Below are 16,695 nucleotides of genomic sequence, written 5' to 3'. Positions count from 1 at the left end.
TTTTAGCATAGCTTCAGTAAGGCATGATAAGAAAAGGGCAGGATTTTCCTGGAGCTCTTGTGTAATTTCTGAGTTTTTCATCACTAACTGCCTTATGGGCATTTTTGTCCATGCCTACGAGAAGACAGGTAATCATGTGGTCTCTTCACCTGATGCCATTGTCTCCCTGTTGGTAAGTCCAATCTGGGTCTCTATGGGGGACTGCATCATTGGCTACTGGATTTTGTATAGGGGCTTGATTATGGAGTTCATCTGCGTGTGTTTCAGCTGAATGCCGGATGTGCTATTTTTCGTCAGGAATGAGGGTGGAGGTTAGAATGATATAAATGTCATGCCAAGTTAAATTAAAGGATTAGATTATGTTCATGAATTCCCTGCAATAATGAGATGGATTTTCAGAGAAAGATCCAGGTGCTGTTCGATCTGTGACAAGTCAGACATGGAGAAACGGACATGAACATGAGCAATGCCTTCAGCCCCAGCCACTCACTGGAGAGGGAGAATGGCAGATGTGGTTTGACTGGTTGGAGTAGTTTTTGAATGGGTAATGGGTGGAGCAGGAGGAGGGGCGGGGTTTGGGGCTAAAGGCTTGGGGCAGGAGGGGCCAAAGGGGTGGACAAGCAAGGAACAGATGCAGGGGGCTGAGAGTACAGAGGGGGTTCATCTACAGGATCAAAAGGGGTTTTGGAGGAAGGGGTTTCGGAGAAAGGAGAGAGCTGGGGAGGGTTTTCATTAAGAAGAAGGATTTCGTGAGGGTTGCAAGCTTGACGTGGGGAGGCTTGCAAGCTTGATGTGGGGAGGGTTGGGATTTAAGGTAGAAGAAAGCCTGAGTATAGGGAACTTCTTGCCATTTGCCATTCCTGGTGATAAAGGTGTCACGGTCCCTGAAAATTTGAAAGTCAAAAGTGCTGTTTTTGGGCCATTGCCTGTCATTATCTGATTTGTACTGGGGTCAGGCTGTGTTGCAATAAAAAACTAAATATTTTTAGCTTTAGGTCTCCCTGTAAGCCAAGTTTGGCAAGGTTGTGAAGGAGACACCCCAGTGGGGAGGACGTAGGAATGTGAGATTGTTTGGCACCATGTAGACTGGTAAGAGGAAGCCAAGGGTGCCTGTTTTTGTTCTAGGCCTCCGCAGACAAAAGACAGAGACCCAGAATCCTCTTTACAAAGAGAAGGGTAAAACTGAGGAGACTGGGCGTCCCCAAGATTTCTTCCAACTTAGTCCCACTGGTCCTCTGAGCACTGGAACGGCAGACCTGACTTTCCTGGGTACTGCAAGAAAGTCAGGGAAGGCAAATCTTATCAGTTGGCTGGATTAGTGTCTGATGTTGGGTGTTCTGGTTAGAATTGGCAGAGGGTCGCCCAGACTGGAGCCATGTGAGCGAGAGAGAGAGAGAGAGAGAGAGAGAGAGAGAAGAGGGAGGAAGAGGGGACAAGGGCTAGAGAGCGAAATACCTGTTGCAGGTGGTTGGAGATGGATTCCTGAGACCTGAGGGTTTTGAGAACCCACCGGAGAGTAGCCCCAGCCCAAGCCTCACAGTCCCCTTCAGATTAGTTGTCCTCCTCATGCAAATTGCTTGAAAAGTGAAGAGAGAGAAAAGACAAGGCAGGTGGCCAGAGGCCCTTAGGAGCCAGGAGTTATCCTGGGACGAGCTGCCATTGCCCAGTGCTTCCTAGGTTGCAAGAGAGCCTCTGCCCCCAACACCGATTCCAGGTTTTGACACCAAATGTAAGGGTTGAAAAAAGAAGACAGAAACATGAAAAGCAGCTCAATAGTCAAAGACAGGTTTATTTTGGAGAATAAACCTGAGAGGGGATTCTGGCTGGTTTAGGTCAGGAGCCTTCTCTCTTATAGACTAAGAGTATTTAAGGGTTTAGGAAGGGAGAGCTTATCGCAGGTTTGGAATGTTTCTGGGTGGAGGAGAGTTTTATTGTGGGGTTGTGATGTTTCTGGTCAGAGGGGGGTTTATCTCAGGGCTGGCATGTTGCTGGTTGGAGTGGGGTTTATCTCGGGGTTGAAATGTTTCTGGTTGGAGATGTCATTTGTGGTTTATGGTCATGCTGACATTAGCCATTAGGCTGATGTTTTGGGAGCTGGATTTAGGTGGTTTTTAATCAAGGGGAACTTAAAATGGCAGTGTTTGTCCAAGATGGTGATGCTCCTGCTCTGTCAACAACCACTAGACAAATGCTTCCCACAAACCTCATAAGATCAGGAGTTTGTTTTCCTTAAGGATATTATGCCTGATGAATATAGTTTTCCTTTAATAAGTAAGTCATAAATATTTATCCTTTTAATTTCAGATATTGAGAGGTAGACGCCTCCTCTTACAGAGGCAGATAAAAATAAGCAAAGATGTCATTAGATACATGTGCAAAGGGCGTGAGACAACAGTCCACAAAGGAGGAAATGCAAATGTCTTGAAAAATGAGGAAATGTTCAATCTTTCAAGTAATCATAGAAATGCAGATTGAAATATTGAGATACATTTTTCTTTTTTAAAAAAGATTAATGCTGGTAAGGGTTTACTGAAATAAATGATACCAACTTAAAGCCTTGAAAAATATTTTATCTCAATAGTTTTATTTTTATCCCTTTGCTCATGAGAGAGAGAAAAATAAATAAAAAAGGAGAAAGAGAGAAGAGGAGTGAGAGGGGAAGAAGAAGGCAGATACGGGACAAAAGAAAAAAAAAAGAAGAAGGAAAAAGCCATTTGAACAAAATTTGGCTATGTCAAAAATAAAGTCAGATCAGGTATAGAACAAGATCCTGGAGATGTCAAACCAAGTGGTAAGAAGCCCATTTTACAGGAGTTACAGCAGTTTATAGAGCATAAAGGAGGAATATTTTGACCTGTGTCAGGATTGGCTGTTATACATTAATATTTCTGTGAGTTCAACCTGATTTGTCTAGAGCTGATTGATTTAATTTTACTGATTCATGCTGATAAGAATGTAAAGCTTATGTTTTATGTTTTATGATTAGAGCTAGCCTTTGGGGGAAATAGGGATGACTTAAAGTTTGGTTACTTGGTTATGGGTGATTGGCCTTGGGGTGTATCTTATCAATGGCCTCCATTCTTATTTTTCTTTGACAATCATGCTAATGAGAGATAATAAAAAAAATGAAAGAGCCCTTTTGGCTGCCTGAGTAGCACCATAGTGGCTGGCGAGAACAATCACCAAAGGTGGCAGAAAGGGAGCCAAGAAGAAAGTGGCTGATCCATTTCCTAAGAAAGATTAGTGTGATGTAAAAGCACCTGCTATATTCAATATAAGAAATATTGGGGGCTGGGGATAGTGGCTCACACCTGTAATCCCAGCACTTTGGGAGGCCCAGGCAGGCAGATCACAAGGTCAGGAGTTTGAGACCAGCCTGACCAACGTGGTGAAACCCCATCTCTACTGAAAATACAAAAATTAGTCGAGCGTGGTGGCATACGCCTGTAATCCCAGCTACTCAAGAGGCTGAGGCAGGATAATCACTTGAACCCAGGAGGCAGAGGTTGCAGTGAGCCAAGATCGCACCATTGCACTCCAGCCTGGGCAACAGGTGAGACTCTGTCTCAAAAAAAAAAACAACTAGCTGGGTGTGGTGGTGGGCGCCTGTAGTCCCAGCTACTCGGGAGGTTAAGGCGGAAGAATAGCTTGAACCCAGGAGGTGGAGGCTGCAGTGAGCCAAGATCGTGCCACTGCACTCCAGCCTGGGTGACAGAGTGAGACTCCGTCTCAAAAAAAAAGAAATATTGGAAAGATGCTAGTCACCAGGACCCAAGGAACCAAAATTGCATCAGACGGTCTCAAGGGTTGTGTATTTGAAGTCAGTCTTGCTGATTTGCCAAATGATGAAGTTAACATTTAGAAAATTCAAGCTGATTACTGAAGATTTTTAGGGCAAAAACAGCTGAACTAACTTTCATGGCATGAATCTTACCCATGACAAAATGTATTCCGTGGTGAAAAAATGGCAGACCATGATTGAAGCTCATGTCAATGTCAAGACTTCCAGTGGTTACTTGCTTCATCTGTTCTGTGTTGGTTTTACTAAAAAATGCAACATTCAGATATGGAAGACTTCTTATGCTCAGCACCAACAGGTCCACCAGATCTGGAAGAAGATGATGGAAATCATGACCTGAGAAGTGCAGAAAAATAACTTGAAAGAAGTGGTCAATAAATGGATTCCAAACAGCACTGGAAAAGTCATAGAAAAGGCTTGCCAATCTATTTATGCTCTTCATGATGTCTTCATCAGGAAAGTAAAAATGCAAAAGCAGCCCAAGTTTAAATTAGGAAAACTCACGGAACTTCAAGGTGAAGTTAGTTCTGGAAAAGCCACTGGGAACAAAACAGGTGGTAAAGTTGAACGAGCTGATGGCTGTGAGTTGTCAGTCCAAGAATCTATTTAGAGTTTAGACTTCTAAAAGTGACAAAGAAAAAGTCTTATTTGTGGGGGTGGGTGGTGGGTGGGGAAAGAATAAAAGAGACAATTCAGGTAAGAAATTGAAGAAGTCTAATAAACATTAAAAAAAACCGCAACCTCAATAGTTATCAGGTGTGAATTACAATAACATATACCACCATGTTTTCATGATTGAATTATAAAGTAATAAGGGTGCAGTAACTGTCTTATGTTCTTCTCTCACTTACTGCTGTCATAGTGGCCCTGATTGTTTCTAATAATGCAATTTGTCTTAAACTATATTGTTTTCTGATTTTAATATAGCTATGCTGGCTTTTTTTTTTTTTTCCTTTGGTTTGGCATGTCTTTTCCATCTACTTACTTCTTTTTTTGTTTGTTTTTCTTTCAGACAGCTTCTCGCACTGTCCCCCCGGGCTCCCGGGTTCATGAGATTCTCCTGCCTCAGCCTCCTGAGTAGCTTTTTACAGCCGCACACCACCACACCTTGCTAATTTTTTGTATTTTTAGTAGAGATGGGATTTCATTATGTTGGCCAGACTGGTCTTGAACTCCTGACCTTGTGATCCGCCCGCCTTGGCTCCCAAAGTGCTAGGATTACAGGGGTGAGCCACCGCGCCCAGCCTGCTTACTTTCTATTCTATTTTTTTGTTTTTCCCTGAGACGGAGTCTTGCTCTGTCACCCAGGCTGGAGTGCATTGGCACGATCTTGGCTCACTACAACTTCTTCCTCCCGGGTTCAAGTGATTCTTCTGCCTCAGCCTCCCATGTAGCTGGGATTAAAGGCGCCTGCCTCCATAACTGGCTAATTTTTTGTATTTCTGGTAGCGATGGGGATTCACCATGTTGGCCAGGCTGGTCTCAAACTCCTGACCTCAGGTGATCTGCCTGCCTCAACCTCCCAAAGTGCTGGGATTACAGGTGTGAGCCACTGTGCCCGGCCCTATTCTATTCTTTTTTGGCTATTATTTATTTTCAACCTTCCTAAGGTTGAAAGACTAAGATGACTAATACCTAAGTGGAGGTCTAAGACTGCTAAAGTCTTTCAAGTAGCCTGTAAAATGCTACTGCTGTAAACTGATCCTTTGTGTCCCCTGCCAAATTCATAGATTGAAATCTTAAACCCCAAGGTGGTGGTATTATGAGATAATCCGGTCATGGGGGTGAAGCCCTCATGATGGGATTAAAGGCCTTGTAAGAAGAGACACAGCGACTTTCTCTTCAGCCCTCCTCCCTCCATCATGTGAGGACACAGCAAGAGGATGGCCACCCACAAAGCTAGGAAGAAGGCCCTAACCAAGCAGGCAATCATGCTGACACCCTGATCTCGAACACCTACGCTCAGTTAGGTGTAGTGACTCGTGCCTGAAATACCAGCACTTTAGGAGGCCAAGGCAAGAGAATCACTTGAGGCTAAGAGTTTGAGGCCAGCCTGGGCTATAGTGAAACCCCGTCTCTACAAAAAAAGTTTTAAGACTCGGTGTCGTAGCTCACACCTGTAATCCCACCACTTTGGGAGGCTGAGGTGGGGGGATCATGAGGTCAGGAATTAGAGACCAGCCTGGTCAATATGGTGAAACCCTGTCTCTACTAAAAATACAAAAATTAGCCTGGAGTGATGGCATGCACCTGTAGTCCCATCTACTTGGGAGGCTGAGGCAGGAGAATCACTTGAACCCGGGAGGTGGAGGTCTCAGTGAGCCAAGATCTTGCCGCTGCACTCCAGCCTGGGTGACAGAGCAAGACTCTGTCTCAAAAAAAAAAAAGGTTTTAAAATTAGCTGGTTGCAGCGGTGTGTGCCTGTAGTCCCAGCTACTAGGAGGCTGAGGTGGGAGGATCACTTGAGCCCAGGAGTTCAAGGCTGACATGAGCTATGATCATGCCACTTGCACTCCAGCCTGGGTGACAGTAAGACCCGTTTCTAAAAAAGAAAAAGAAACAGAAAAAAAAACCCAAAACGGCCAGTCTCTGTAACTGTGAGAAATAAATTTCTGTTATTTAAGTACTCCGCCTATGATATATTTGTTACAGCAGCCCAAACTGACTGAGACAACTACTAAGGCATTTAGTTTATTCACCTTTAATGAAATTAGTCTCAAAAAATCTATTGCCCTAGTTTATAGTATCTTTCACCTCCCATTCTTATTTTTTTTGAGAGAGTCTCGCTCTGTCACCCAGCCTGGAGGGCAATGGTGTGATCTCAGCTCACTGCAACCTCCACCTCCCTGGCTCAAGTGATCCTCCTGCCTCAGCCTCCTGAGTAGCTGGGATTACAGGCGTGTACCACCATTCCCAGCTAATTTTTGTATTTTTAGTAAAGATGGGATTTTGCCATATTGGCCAGGCTGGTCTCAAACTCCTGTCCTCAAGTGATCTGCCAGCCTCGGCCTCTCAAAGTGCTCAGATTACAGGCATGAGCCACCATGCCTGGCCTTCCTTTTTTTTTTTTTTTTTTTTTGACTTTTTTTTGGTATTAATTATATTCTTCCTTGCTAGTTTGGAAGTTAAACACGCTATTCGGGTTTGAGGTGCTTTTCTTGCTTTTTGTTTTTTGGGGTGAATTTTTGGTTGTTGTTACCCTATAAGCTGCATTGTGATTACTTAAATTATAAAGTTAAGCTATTTCTTTATCTCCTCCAGAACACAGACCTGTCATATATTTTAATGTTATCTTTTTTCTTTCAAATTTAAACATTACTAAACATTATCATTGTTTTATAGTTAATATTTTATACTTACCCAAAGTCTTTTTACATGTTGTTTCTTCTTGTAGCTTCATTTAGGATCAGTTTCCTTCTAGCTAAAATATATATTTTAGATTTTCCTATAGTAAGGGTTTGCTGGCGAAAGAGTGAGTTTTATTTGTCTGAAAACAATTTTATTTTGTCTTCATTAAAAAAAATTTTAGGGCTGGGCGAAGTGGCTCACGCCTGTAATCCCAGTACTTTGGGAGGCCAAGGCGGGCAGATCATGAGGTCAGGAGTTCAAGACGAGCCTGGCCAACTTGGTGAAACCCCATCTGTACAAAAAATACAAAACTTACCCGGGCATCGTGGTGCATGCCTGTAATCCCAGCTACTTGGGAGGCTGAGGCAGGAGAATCACTTGAACTTGGGAGGTGGAGGTTGCAGTGAGCCGAGATCCAGCCACTGCACTCCAGCCTGGGTGACAAAAAAAAAAAAAAAAAAATTTAACTGGATTTAGAATTCCAAATTTTCAGTTGCTTTTCCTTAGCACTTTGAAGATAACATTTCACTGTCTCGTAGCTTATATTGTCTTTAAGCCAGCTGTCACTAACTCTGCTTCTTTCGAGATGATCTCCTGGCTGGCGTGGTAGCTCACGTCTAAAATCCCAGCACTTTGGGAGGCCAAGGTGGGTGGATCACCTGAAGTCAGGAGTTCGAGACCAGCATGGCCAATATGGTGAAACCCTGTCTCTACTAAAAATACAAAAAAAAGTAACTAGACGTGGTGGTGGGTGCCTGTAATCCCAGCTACTTGGGAGGCTGAGGCAGGGAGAATCACTGGAACCCAGTAGGCGGAGGTTGCAGTGAGCCGAGATCTGGCCATTGCATTCCAGCCTGGGCGACAGAATAAGACTGTCTCAAAAAGAAAAAAAAAAAAGATAATCTCCTTTCTCTTCTGCTCTTTTATAATCGTTCTTTGACATTGTTCTGAAATTTCATCATTTTATGTCTGTATGTGGGTTTCTTTTCTATGTACATAGAACATACCTATGTACATAGACTGAAACATATGCACATAGGTTTATTAACATACATACATGGTTTACTAACATATATACATAGGTTAAAACATATAGACATAGGTTGTAAACATATAAACATAGACTGAAAAAAACATATAAAGCAAAAACATCACAAGAAGAAACAGGCTGGGTATGGTGGCTCACGTTTGTAATCCCAACACTTTGGGAGGCTGAGGCAGGCGGATCACCTGAGGTCGGGAGCTCGCGACCAGTCTGACAAACATGGGGAAACCCCGTATCTACTAAAAATACAAAATTAGCTGGGCGTGGTGGCAGATGCCTGTAATCCCAGCTACTCAAAAGGTTAAGGCAGGAGAATCGCTTGAACTCGGGAAGCGGAGGTTGTGGTGAACCGAGATCGCGCCACTGCACTCCAGCCTGGCAACAGAGTGAGACTCTATCTCCAAAAAAAAACAAAAAGAAGAAGAAACAGACGAATTTATATTCAATCATATTGGAGGATTTGAAAATTAATAATTGACAGAAAATGTTCATCAAGTAGATCTGATATACATGATTTACCATATTTACTACGGCAGAAGCATAGAACACTGTACTAACAACTGCAAAAATCACATTCTCTTTAAGCACACATAAAATTTTTATTAGTTGAAGACAGATTGGCTGTAAATCAAATCTCAAGAAAATTGACAGAATTAAAATGCGGACACTCTCTGACTATAGGCACATGTGAGAGATATTGTAGGTTCAGTCCCAGATCATTGCAATAAAGCAAATATCACAGTAAAGTAAGTTACACAAATTTTTTTGGTTTCCTAGTACATAAAGTTATTTTTAAACTATAACATAGTCTATTTAGTGTGCAATGGCATTATGTCTAAAAATATACCTTAGTTTTAAAATAGATCTTATTTTAAAAATAGTTTATCAGTAAAAAATGCTGACACAGAGACACACAAGTGAGCACATGCTGTTGAAAAAATGTCACTGATATACTTGCTCAACACAAGGTTGCCACAAACCTTCGATTTGTAAAAAAATACAATCTAGGAAGCATGATAAAGTGAAATGCAATAAAATAAGATATGCCTATGTTTAATGCTATTAAGCTACAAATAAGACCAAAAAAAATAGCTAAAAATTTTCCTTTATGTGCTAGGAAATAAGAAAGACACAAATTAAACATTTTAAATGTAATAATAAGTATTACAAGATGACAGCCAGTGCGGTGGCTCACGCCTGTAATCCCAGCACTTTGGGAGGCCGAGGCAGGCAGATCATGAGGTCAGGAGATTGAGACCATCCCGGCTCACACGGTGAAACCCTGTCTCTACTAAAAAGACAAAAAATTAGCCACGTGTGGTGGTGGGCGCCTGTAGTCCCAGTTACTTGGGAGGCTCAGGCAGGAGAATGGCATGAACCTGGGAGGCGGAGCTTGCAGAAGCAGAGCTTGCAGTGAGCAGAGATGGCGCCACTGCAATCTAGCCTGGGCGAAAGAGTGAGACTCCCTCTCAATTTAAAAAAAAAAAAAGTAAGCTAAGTAGTGTGTAGAAAGAAATGCATAAACTTGGCCGGGCACAGTGGCTTACGCCTGTAATCCCAGCACTCTGGGAGGCCGAGGTGGGTGGATCACTTGAGGTCAGGAGTTCGAGACCAGCATGGCCAACATGGCAAAACCCCATCTCTACTAAAAAATACAAAAATTAGCTGGGTGTGGTGGCAGGTGCCTGTAATCCCAGCTACTCGGGAGGCTGAGGCAGGAGAATCGCTTGAACCCGGGAGGCGGAGCTTGCAGTGAGCTGAGATCAGGCCACTGCACTCCAGCCTGGGCAACAGAGTGAGACTCTGTCTCAAACAAAAGCAAAAACAAACAAGAAAGAAATGTATAAACTTAAAAGACATATTATTAAGTAATCATTTATAATAAGTCAGAAAAACAGAAAATAAATCCAAAGTAAAAGGAACAAAACAGTTATTTTAAAAGAATACGCAAAATCTGGCAAGAATGATGAACAACAAGAGAGAAATGTGAACATACATTTTACCAAATAAGTTATATGAATGGCAAAAAAAAAACATGAAATGATGCTCAGCATCACTTGGTCATTGGCGAAATGTGAATTAAAACCATAAGGAAATATACTTCACACCCCCAAATACCACCTGTACCCCAATAACTTATGGAAATATAATAATAATAATAAACTATATTTCATACTCACTAAAATGACTCAAACTAAAAAGACTAACAATATCAGGTGTGGAAGAGAATTTGGAGCATCAGGAACATTGCCGGTAAGAATGAAAATGGTGGCCGGGCGCGGTGGCTCAAGCTGTAATCCCAGCACTTTGGGAGGCCGAGACGGGCGGAACAGGTCAGGAGATGACCATCCTGGCTAACACAGTGAAACCCCGTCTCTACTAAAAATACAAAAACTTAGCCGGGCGAAATGGTGAGGCAGGAGAATGGCGGGAACCCGGGAGGCGGAGCTTGCAGTTGAGATCCATTGCACTCCAGCCTTTCCGTCTCAAAAAAAAAAAAAAAAAAAAAAAGAATGAAAATGGTATCGTCCATTTTCTGAATACTCCAGAGTGGGTAAATTATAATAAAACAAAATTAATTTATTTATTTATTTATTTATTTAGAGAGGGGGTCTTACTCTGTCACCCAGGCTAGAGTGCAGTGGCGCAATCTCAGTTCACTGCAACCTCCACCTCTTAGGTTCAAGGGATTCTTCTGCCTCAGCCTCCCAAGTAGCTGGGACTACAGGCACCACCATGCCTGGCTAAATTTTGTATTTTTAGTAGAGACAGCGTTTCACCATTTGGCCAAGCTGGTCTTGAACTTCTGATCTCAAGTGATCCACCCACCTTGGTCTCCCAGAGTGTTGGGATTACCAGCGTGAGCCACCACATCCAGCCAAAATGTATTTGATAAAGTTCTGGAAACTGGGAAGTTCTTGGATTCGACAAGGAGCTGCATCTTCAGGGGCCTCCTTGCTGTATCATAACATATGAAGGCATCACAGGATAAGAAGAGTGCAAGGCTGGCTTTTATCACAAACCCACTCTTGAGATAACTTATTCCTTCCCACTGTAACCCCACTAATCTGTTAACTCATGAAAAGATTAATCCATTCATGAGGGCATGAGGGCTGTCTCTTAAAATTCTCACCTCCTTTTTTTTTTTTTAGAGTCAAGGTCTTGCTCTGTTGCCCAGGCTGGGGTGCAGTGGCATGATCATGGCTCACTGCAGCCTTGACCTCCTGAGTTCAAGGAATCCTCCCATCTCAGCCTCCTAAGTAGCTAGGACCACAGGTGTGTGCCACCATGTCTGTCTAATTTTTAAATGTTTTGTACAGATGGGGTCTTACTACATTGACCAGGCTGGTCTGGAACTCCTGTCCTCAAGCAATCCTCTCACTTTGGCCTCCTAAATTTCTGGGATTACAGACGTGAGCCACTATGCCTAGCCTGGTCCCACCTCTTAATAGAGTCACAATGGTAATTAAATTCCAACATGAGTTTTGGAGGGGATACAAACCATAGTGGTATGAATACTTTGAAAACAGTTTGGTGGTTTCTGATTATGTGAAAGACAGAGTTACCACATGACCCAGCAATTCAGCTGTTACATACTTCCCCAAAAGAAATGAAAACATGTCCACACAAAGACTTGTATGCAACTGTTCATTGGAGTTTTTTTCATAGTATGTATCTCCCAACTGGAAACAACCAACTGGTGAATGGATAAACTGTTTTACATCCATACAATGCAAAACTACTTACCAAAAAGAGCTACTTTAGATTTTTCTGTTTGTGAGCCAAAACAAAATAGAAACAAACAAAAAACCTACCAATACACATCACAACATGTATGAATCTCAAAAGCATTATGCTGACTAGAGCTGGGTATGGTGGCTTACACTTATAATCCCAGCACTTTGGGATGCCGAGTAGGGTGGATCACTTGAGGTCAGCAGTTTGAGACCAGCCTGGCCAACATGGTGAAATACATGTTTTTATTTCACTTTACCGAAAATACAAAAATTAGCCAGGCATGGTGGTGGGCACCTGTAATCCCAGCTACTCTGGAGGCAGAGGCGCAAGAATTGCTTGAACATGGGAGGCAGAGGTTCCACTGAGCTAAGATCACGCCAGTGCACTCCAGCCTAGGTGAAAGAGCGGGATTGTCTCAAAAAAAAAAAAAAAGAAAAGAAGAAAAGAAAAAAGCATTATGCTAAATACAAGGAGCCAGACACAAAAGATTATACTATATCATTCCACATTTATAAAATTTTAGAAAAGGCAAATACTGCATATAGTGATAAGAAAGCAGACTGATGGTTAGATTAATGTGAAATATTTTGTCATATAATGCAATGGAAATAACATAAAAATAAAAAAGTCAGTGTCTATCATCAAGATAGATTCTAAGGAAGCTTCTACTGATATTTATAATTTATTGTCTATATCAAAGGCTATTTTATTTGTGGCTTTTTGGAGAGGCCAGTGGAGATTAGAGCTCTGCCAAATTACTCTTTTTGTGAAGCTAATTTGCAATCACATTCTTGTTATATGGAGAAAATCCTTGTTCTTGAAGAGAATTCTCGAAGGGAAGGGACGGTTGCTGTCTTACTCTTCGTCATTTTTCCAGCAGATATCTAATGTATATCCACTTGAAGTAAGTCTTATTTGGGCAGTAGCAATATGTGTCAAGGCACTTAACATTGTGTCAAGTGTCACAGTGCCAAGCACCATGTCAAGGCAGAGGGAAGATGATTAATGATGTATGCTGAAGAATACTGGAGTCAAAGCTTGGAGAATGAGTTGAGTGCTATGGAAACCCTGATGACAGGGACTACAGTGAGGAAGACCCAGAGCAGCGAAAGCTTTTGCAATCTGGCCAGGAAGACCACTGAATAACTAGGTATCCTGGATGTATGCAGAGGCTCTATAATGAGATTACTCAGTTTATAATTTGGATTAACCTGTCGTTTCTGTGGGCTCACCCAGGAATTTCCCTTACAGTATGATGTAGAGAAATGCCTTTGACCACTCCCCTATCTCTTTATCAATACCAGGGTCACGCCTTCTACCTAGCCTCTTTCTTTCTTTCCTTCTCCCTTCTTCCCTTACTTCTTTTTTTTTTTTTTTTTTGAGACGGAGTCTTGCTGTCACCCAGGCTGGAGTGCAGTGGTACCATCCAGGCTCACTGCAACCTCTGACTCCTAGGTTCATGTGTTTCTCCTGCCTCAGCCTCTCGAGTAGTTGGGACTACAGGGGTGCACTACCATGCCCGGTTAATTTTTGTATTTTTAGTAGAGATGGGGTTTCACCATGTTACCCAGGTTGGTCTCAAACTCCTGACCTCATGTGATCAACCCGCCTTGGCCTCTCAAAGTGCTGGGATTACAAGGGTGAGACACCACGCCTGGCCCCTTTCTTCTTTTTTTTCCTTCCTGCCTTCTTCCCTCCTTCCTTCCTTCTTTCCAGAAATTAGTGTCAGTTCAGCCTGTTTCTTTTTTATTGACTAGATCAGGGGTCAGAAAACTGACCTGCAGCCTGTGTTTGTATGACCACGGGCTAAGAATGGCTTTATCTTTTCAAATGGTGGAACACAAATCCCCAACATGCCTGTCTTTTGAGTTACATCTCTCCCAATCTGGATCAGTTGCTTTCTACACCGGCTGTTTCTGATCCTGTGATTCTCCTTCACCATTACTTTGCATCTCTCCTGTTTCCTCTATCCCTTCCCCTCGCCTCCCCTCCCCCACTCCCCTTCCCCTCCCTCTTTTGCTCCCTCCCTTCCTCCCTTCTTTCTTTCTTTCCAGGGGAATTGGCAGGGGAGCAGGAAGTCAAATCTCATGTCATCATGTGACTATTGGGACTCCCTCTTCTCATGTTTCTTCTCCTTTGTAGTAGGGGCAGTGCCAGCAGCAGGAGCTACAGAGCCGGGGCAGCAGAGACAACCACAGCCCTGTGGGAGCGCACACTGGCAACTTGCCAATACCCTGGGCAATGGCGCCTTTAATGTCTTTTCCATTCAGTTCACTTATGATCTTGCTGCACTGGTTGTCATTGGCCTTGTTGCCTATATTGTACAGGATCTTCTTGATGTCCTTGGTGCTGGGCAAGGGGTTGCCCCTGAGGGCTGCCAGTAGGTAGGAAGGACGACCTTCTGTGTCCCAGAGGAAAAGAAAGCCACACCTTCCTCTTTAGTTTGTTCATTTTCTTATGCCTCTGTTGCTGCTGAGAAATCCACAGCAATTCCGACTCCCCTACCACCCTTTTGTGCCACCTCCCTACCCCTTCTGGAAGCCTGAGAATCTTCTGTTTGTCCCAGATATTTTACATTTCACAATTATACACTTTGGTGCAGGACAATTTTAATCTATTATGATGGACACTTTCAATTTGCTCCTTCTATTCTGAGTGTGTTTCTTGAACTATTTCTTTTTTTTTTTTTTTTTTGGAGACAGAGTCTTGCCTTGTTGCCCAGGCTGGAGTGCAGTGGCACAATCTCAGCTCACTGCAACCTCCACCTCCTGGGTTCAAGCAATTCTTCTGCCTCAGCCTCCCAAGTAGCTGGGACTACAGGTGTGCACCACCACACCCAGCTAATTTTTTGTATTTTAGTAGAGGTGGGTTTTCACTGTGTTGCCCAGGCTGGTCTTGAACTCCTGAGCTCAGGCAATCCGCCCGCCTCGGCCTCCCAAAGTGCTAGGATTTCAGGCATGAGCCACCATGCCCAACCTGAACTATTTCATTGTTGATTTCTTCCCCTCTGTTTCACTCTTCCTGGAAATTCTATTATTTGGCTGCTGAACTTCATAGATTTCATTAATTTTCTTACCTTTTTTCTCTCATTTCCTATCTCCTTGTCTTTTTGCCATGCTTTCTGTGTAATTTCCTCAATTTTATTTCAATTCTTCATTAAAATGTTCATTTCTTATGTCTTCAACTTCTAAAATTTCTTCTTTGTTCTGTGAATGTTCCTCTTTTTACAAAATAACACCTTGTTGTTGTTTTAAGAATGCAGCATCTTTTCTTATCTTATCTTTCTCAAGACTGAGAAATGGAAAACTACAGAAACCACAACTTGAAAAACAGCACAGAAACCACAATTTGCAAAACAGATAAACTACTTCAGCAACAGCTCAGCTTGGGCCCAGGTGTTCAGGAAACATAAAACCACAGACTTTTTCACAGACAGCCTTGCCTAGCCTATCAACACAGTCAGTGACTCAACTTTGCAACTTCTGACCAATTCTTTCCTGCCCTAACTCTACCCTTCCTTCCTGCCCCTCCCCCTACTCTTGTTATCCCCGCCCTAAAAGCATCCTTTGGCTAACTCCTCCCCCATGAAACTTCATAAAACTCAAATGCTAAAGCTACTCCGCGTCCATTTGACTGACTTCATTTGCTCACTGTTTCCCTTGCCTGGCACATTTCTAATGAGCTAAGCTTGCTCTTTATTGTTATTCATTTGTTGTGTTTTAACCATAACAGATTTCTTTGCTACTCTTTTAGGAGAAGCTTTTTTTTTTTTTTTTTTTTTTTTTTTTGAGACAGAGTCTCACTCCGACGGGGTTTCACCATGTTGGCCAGGCTGATCTCAAACTCCTGACCTCAAGTGATCTGCCCGCCTCCGCCTCCCAAAGTGCTGGGATTACCGGTGTAAGCCACCAGGCCTGGTCTTTTATTTATTTATTTTTTTGAGAGGAGTCTCGCTCTGTCGCCCAGGCTGGAGTGCAGTGGCGCCATCTCGGCTCACTGCAACCTCCACCTCCCAGGTTCAAGCGATTCTCCTGCCTCAGCCTCCTGAGTAGCTGGGACTAAAGGCATGCACAACCACACCCAGCTAATTTTTGTATTTTTAGTAGAGACGGGGTTTCACCATGTTAGACAGGATGGTCTCAATCTCTTGACCTCGTGATCCGCCTGCCTCGGCCTCCGAACATGGTGGAATTAGAGGAGTGAGCCACCACGCCCAGCCCACACCTGGTCTTTTATGAGAAGCTTTCACTGAACATGAATTAGTTTTCTTTCATCCACATAGTATTCTGTTTCTCCAAGGTGCCTTATCTGCTGTGTGCTCTTTGTCTTGCATGATACAGGCTTACTTTAGAGTTCTGGTAATTTTTGGTTTCTTTCGATGAAGAGTGAAGGACTAAAGCTCATTGGAAGTTTGGAGTATATGGAGAGCTCTTACATTTCTGAGTTTACTTTAGGGCCATTTATTTGTTGGGTAATCTTAAATATCAGTTTGTTTTCTTTCCTCTTGGGCTGCTTAGATTTCTCAAAGAAAAGTGTGACAATCCCCTGCCTAGAGGGTAAAGATTTGGCTGACATGGTTTGAGCACTAAATGATTGATGAAGGCTGTGGGGCAGGAGGCGGGGGCGTTGCAATCAGCGAGCATATGATTGTGTAAACCTCCATTTTTGTTTGGTACCAAAGCCCTCACCTGTACTTGATGTTTCCCAGTCCACAGACTCCAACTGCTGCTGAAACTAGAGGGAAACAGTCATCCAACAGCACGAG

At 43.0% G+C, this 16,695-nt stretch overlaps 1 pseudogene; it reads left to right on the top strand.

Moving 5' to 3' along the window:
* Positions 1 to 731: 731 nt before the first annotated feature.
* On the top strand, positions 732 to 6,094 carry LOC126931805 (40S ribosomal protein S3a-like; annotated as a pseudogene).
* Positions 6,095 to 16,695: the final 10,601 nt, after the last annotated feature.

The sequence above is a fragment of the Macaca thibetana genome, chromosome 11 (assembly GCF_024542745.1).
Source record: "Macaca thibetana thibetana isolate TM-01 chromosome 11, ASM2454274v1, whole genome shotgun sequence".
Lineage (NCBI taxonomy): Eukaryota > Metazoa > Chordata > Mammalia > Primates > Cercopithecidae > Macaca > Macaca thibetana.
This window is presented reverse-complemented; position numbering and strand designations above follow the sequence as displayed.